The 6,000-nt window shown below is 47.1% G+C and overlaps 1 protein-coding gene across 1 annotated transcript in view; it reads left to right on the forward strand.

Moving 5' to 3' along the window:
* LOC119436826 (multivesicular body subunit 12B-like) overlaps window positions 1–6,000 on the forward strand; it is a 35,319-nt gene that overhangs the window by 7,664 nt on the left and 21,655 nt on the right. The window lies entirely within an intron of this gene.

Genomic DNA, 6,000 nt, shown 5'->3' on the forward strand with positions numbered 1-6,000 from the left:
CCACGCAGACACGTTTTGATGTTGCCATGGTAGCTAGCTTCAGTGCTTAACCCTGCAACAACGTGTCAAACAAATCTTGCCCATTGCTAAACAGTGCCGTCATGAACACCTGAGCCAAATATTCCTGTAGATGCAGTCAGAGTCCAATTTTGCACAAAACACCTCCTGCCCTTCAATTGATAGAACTGTGAATTCTGTGCAGGTGCTATGGAATTGTCTCAGTATATAGTCCTTTCTTAGTTCTAAATTGCTGATCATTCTTTATTTGTAGCAAGTTTTACACGCCCTTCACTGGGCTGTTTTAACGTGCAGTTGAGTAAAATGCACACAAGTATATTGAAAATGGGGTGTGTCAACTACAACGTTTAGCAAGAGTACTTATGAGTTTTGGGGGAAATGTGCCAAAATATGCCAACAGCTGTAGCTTGGTGTGCAGAAATGAAATGGAACTTTCACTGATAAGGCAGTAACGTCGTCAGGCTGTGGGAAGCCGTAACACTGCACTGATTCCAAACCTCCACCCGCTGCTGCATACAGTTGGGTGGAACATTGTGGGCATTACTCTGCCCAGCTCTGTGTCAGCATTGCTTTTGGCACAGAAGAAATGATAAAAGGCGGGAAAGGCTGTGAAACTGTGGCAGGGGTGACATTCAATTGCTAATAACACCACTAATTTAAGTTTCATTCAGTAATTTTTTGTTGTAGGAGATGCATGAAGTAACACTTTGCCAGTCCTGATATAACTAAGGCAGTCACCCTTGCACAGGCCCTGCCTCTCTCAAGCATATGCATTTCGTGTTTTCAGCGCACTCCCTGCCTCTCGAGAAGCAACTCGTGTAAAAAAATAACAATGTACCTGTTGTGCTATCTATGGAGAGGTCATCTAAGCACACAAAAACCGTGCGAGTTATATTTTCCTGCAGGTGGAGCGTTGCTTGTCGTTGCTTTGTCGCTCTGTCATGGCAGGGTAGCCATGGCAAACCAGTGTGGCAGGTCCGTCTGCACGTTGACACATGAGGACATTTATTTATGAGTACTTGATGAAATATTAATCTGAAACAAAAAAGATCGATGATGGAGAACCAGTTTCTATGTAGCATGAAATGTCTGCTGAGCCAACAACAGCTAAGAAGAAAAAAAAAATAACAGCCATGACTGAGTATCAGAAAGGCAGTTGGGACCATCACTAATGTGGTATTTTCGTCCATACTATGACAGACGGAGGAATTTATGAACATGTTCATGAATGCTGAATTAAGAGAAAGTGGCAACGAAACACCAGCTTCTGTCTAGCATGAGATGTCCACTGAACACACACATTTAAAGGGGCCCTGAACGACCCCTCGGGCTTGGTGAAATAACATAGTCCGCTGGTAGCATACGCTGCTGTGAACCATTCTCAGCCAAGTTTTGCTGTCATACGCGGTGTATGGAGCTCGCAAGCGGAGCGCAAAGTCACCTTTCTCTCAAACGCTCTCGTTTAACAGAAGCCATGATCCTCATATTTTTCTGTGTGCCTTATTTTGTAATAAAGCACATTCCCATACGTGGCTGCTATTGGTAGCTGCAGGTCGGCTACACCACGGCCGCCGCGGGGTGCTGCCACTAGTCCACTGGCGAAGCGCACTGCGGCTCGCTGAGGACAACCGCGTTAGGCTTACATTTAGTGCGTCGTAGGCACCAAAATCGGTAGTCGTGGCGTCTACATTAACATCCAAAATGAAATTTGAACTGCATGCCACGGTGACATTTCGAAGGCGGAGCGTTGTGGCCCTGCCCCACTCCGCCGTAGCCTTCGCAGTGCAAGGCATTGAAGAAGGAACGGTAGTACAGTGGAGGCCGTGTTTGATTGCCAGTAACTCCGCTTCTGCTGAATGCATTGAAGTACTTTTTGCGGCAAATTTGTTCTGAAATAGCCTATTTTCACTTCTAATGCCTTTCTCCACTTTGTTAAAAAGTGGCTCAGGGCCCCTTTAAAAAAAACGGCAGAGGCTCTGTAGCAGTTAAAAAAAAAAATTTGGCAGTCAAAGGGTTAATACCAGATACATTCCACACATTTCTTAAAGGGTGTCTGGGCCCCTATAAGTAAAACATTCATTCTGCGCACGTTATACAGTCGGCTTCTGTTAATTCGACCCTGACGGGACCAACGAAATTGATCGAATTATTCGGCGGGCCAAATTAAACAAGATGTAGAAAAAAAACGTCAAAGCACGCTGCTGATTCATTTGGCAGTATTTCCCTGATTCTATCACCCGAATCAAACGCCTGCCAGCTTTCTATCTGTGCAAAGTAGAAAACTAACGTAGAAATAACATTAAAGCTCCTAAACAAAATAGAAATATAATGTGTGCCTAATTTTTTAGCAAGAAAAATTGGCAAGGGTCTGATATGTGTTGCGCAGTGGCAGCTGATTTCTTAAAGTCAGCTTTGCCGCATGGTTGTAATGCATTATTTAGACGTTTATAAACTGCGCAAAAAAACGAAGACACAAGAAAGAAAACACACACGACACCACAGCGTGTGTGTTTTCTTTCTTGTGTCTTCGTTTTTTTGCGCAGTTTATAAACGTCTAAAAGCTATGAACCAACTAGCCCGCCAGAACGTCCTACTAAATGTAATGCATTAGAATTTTTAAGGTACTTCACGCACTTTCCGGGGGCCAACAATCTATCTACGTTTGTGTCTATGCTTGTATCTATGTTGTACGCTTGTATCTGACTGTTTTTTGCCTAGCTGGGTCATTGGGTAGTCAGTGGGCAGCGCATCAGGCTTCCGTGCTGAGGTAATAGGGTTTGAAACAGTAGAGACGAGGCTCACAGAACACAAACTCTTGTCAGAGTGAAAGCCAGCCTGCTTTATTGCTGCTGCTGCTGCTCTAGAGACTTCATCTTTGTCTGTCCATGGGAGCCACCACAGGGCCAGTGACAGTGAATCGGGGACAGTGAACTTTGCCTGAAGGATTTCGTGACACTTTGCGCTGTTGGCAAGCCAGGCAGGGGTGCACCCAATTGCATACGTCACTGTTCATTCCTGGCCACACGAAACGGTCCGCAATCAGGTGTTGTAATGCACGAAAGCCCAGGTGTGAAAGTGAGTGAAATCGGTCGAAAACAAGTCAGCGTAGTGGTGGAGGCATGTAAGGACGTTCACAGCCGAAACCGACATTTACGTCACAGATGTTATGCTTGCAGGAGTCTGGAAAGTACATTTTCTTCAGATCGGGAGACGAGGAATTCGACAACAGGAGAGCTTGTAGGTCTTTGTCTCATTCTTGTAAATCCACAAACTGCTAGAGTGTGAAGTTAGCGTTGGGCTCAGCTTGCAGATGGGACTGAGGGTGTCAACAGGAATGTTGTCTGCACCTTTTACGTTAAATATTTGTTGCGAACTCGGACAGGAATACCAGATGACAAATTTCACAAGTTCTGTAAGTAGTGCGGGCGGATGTGAAAGAAAGTTAGAGGCTTGTGATCGATTAAAATAAAGATGGGTCGTTCTTCGAAGAAATACCGAAATTGCTTCACCGTCAGGTAGGCGGCAAGGAGTGTGCGTCCGAATGCACTGTGTCATCGCTCTGTTGGTGTTAGTTTTCTGAGAAAAGAAACGATGCAGTCGCCAGTGACTGCTGAGGAACTGCTGGAGGATACCACCAACAGGGGTGGGACTCCTGCGCCAATTGCACAATTTTGATACAAACGCAAATTTCTGCGCCAAACACAGAGAATTGAACGAAATTACGCCGTGCTGCGCCAGAACAGCTTAGGCATGTGTGCTCCGGCAGTGGCCTCGAACAGCGAGCGGATTTAAAAAATCATGAGCCATTCCACTTTGTGGAGGTGGACCAACGAAGATGTTTAGCACACGACACAGAGGTGACACAGAATTTTGATGAAAGTTAACATATTTTGTTGCCTTGAGTGGCGGCAGCGGTCTTCACGACGCAAGGCGCGCGCACCCTTTTATTCTCGATCGGTGGTCTTGATCATCGGTGACACGCACACACACGCGCGCATATATGCACGAACACGCACTATTTATTTAGCCGCCGTTGATCACATTCTCGTCTTTGTTCGCATCGTAGCTCTTCCTAGGCGCGTTGCTCCTCGGGAGTGTGCATTACACGCGGCCTCCCCATTATGACGAGAGAAGTGAAATTGAAAATTGAGAATGGCAGCTTTTCCGCTATGAGCATCGGCGCATCATGAGCATCGGCACAGGAATATATAGTTCGAGTTCGATCGTAGTGCCACCAATGTTTTCTGCTTTACAGGAAAGCATGCGCCGTGCCGCTACTCGACCCACTCTTCCATATTCTAGTACGCTATAGCTACAAAGCGCGCTTCGACTGCGTGCTTCGTGTCTGTTTATTCTGTGTTTCATTGTGGTTTCGAAGTGCGTTGCGATATCCCATTTCACTGAAATTCAGATTGGCCGGCTCCAAGCTGCTTCAAAAGGACATTTATCTGCTCTAAATTGCTCCAAAATAAAATTTAGTTTGCTCCAAACTCCTCCAAAACGCAATTTTCACGAGGCATCTGCGATGACGCGTGCTCTGGTTGCACCATAAGAGGTGCTGACGAGAGGGCCTCCTTCATGGCAATGAAGGCGACATTGGAGACGGCAGACCAAGCAAAGAAAGGTGAAGTTGACTTGGTTGTCTGAAGCAGCATCTCGAGGGGTTGGACAATGGCGGCACATCGAGGTATGAAACGCCGGTAATAATTCACGAGTCCCAGAAAGCAGCATAGTTGACGCAGCGATTCTGGGCGTGGTAATTAAGTGATGGCTTTGACCTTGGAGGGAAGGGGACGAATGCTGCTGGCATCAACCAAGTGACCCAAGAACTCCAAGGATGGAATGCCCAATTCGCATTTGGCCACGTTGATGATCAGGCCATGCTCTGTGAGACACTTGAAGAGGACGCGCAGGTATCGAAGGTGTTTGGAAGGTGAGTCACTGGCGACCAGGATGTCGTCCATGTAGGCGAACACGAACGGCAGGCCTCGAAGGATGACATCAATGCAGCGTTGAAAACTTTGTGCGGTGTTTCTAAGGCCAAAGGGCATGCAGGTGAATTTAAACAGCCTGAATGGGGCGGCAATGGCGGTTGTAGGAACATCATCTGGAGCAATGGGAATTAGATGGTATACCTTCTCGAGATCGAGCATAGAGAATACTGTGCATCCACGCAAGTCCATCGTGAAGTCTTGTATGTTTGGCAATGGGTAGCAGTACGGAACAGTTGTCAAGTTTAGGGCGCAGTAATCCCCCCAGGGCCGCCAGTCCCCACTTTTTTTCGAAACCATGTGCAAGGGCGCCAACCAGCTGCTTGATGAGTGGCGTGCAAATCCGATCTCAACCATGGGCTCGAACTCCTGACGTGCAATGCGGAAGATTTCGGGAGCAAGGCGACATGGCATGCCATAGGTCGGCTGGCCGTTTGTGACGATATGATGGATGACGTCATGCTTCACAGGCCTAGTCCTGTCTGGTACAGCGGTCATAGAGGGAAATTTCGGGAGCAAATCCCTGCATGGTGCTGGAACTGGCACATGAGTAAAAGTGAACGGGTAGATGCGAGAAGTACCCCTGACTGAGAGACCAGTGCTGGAATTGAGGATTTTCTTTCGGGCCATTTCAACCAGAAAAGAGAAGTGAGAAAGGAAATCTGCTCCGAGTATGGCGTGGCTTACGTTGGCAACGAGGAAAATGCAACGGAATGATCAGCACAGGCCGAGGCTTACAAGCAGTGCTTTGCGTAGGTGCACAGGAATGCTCGTAGCATTCACTGCTTGAAGATAATGAATCAGGGTAAGGGTGAGGTCAACAGAATTTGTGGGTAGGACACTGACCTTTGTGCCAGTATTGACAAGAAACTAGACTCTGTTGATGGTGTTGATGTAAAAGAGGCGACTTGGAAGTGTAGAGAGATCCACTCATCGCCATTAGTGGTCCCTGTCCTCATTTTCCAACCAGGCACGGAGCGTTGTGCAAGCC

The sequence above is a fragment of the Dermacentor silvarum genome, chromosome 1 (assembly GCF_013339745.2).
Source record: "Dermacentor silvarum isolate Dsil-2018 chromosome 1, BIME_Dsil_1.4, whole genome shotgun sequence".
Taxonomy (NCBI): Eukaryota; Metazoa; Arthropoda; class Arachnida; order Ixodida; family Ixodidae; genus Dermacentor; species Dermacentor silvarum.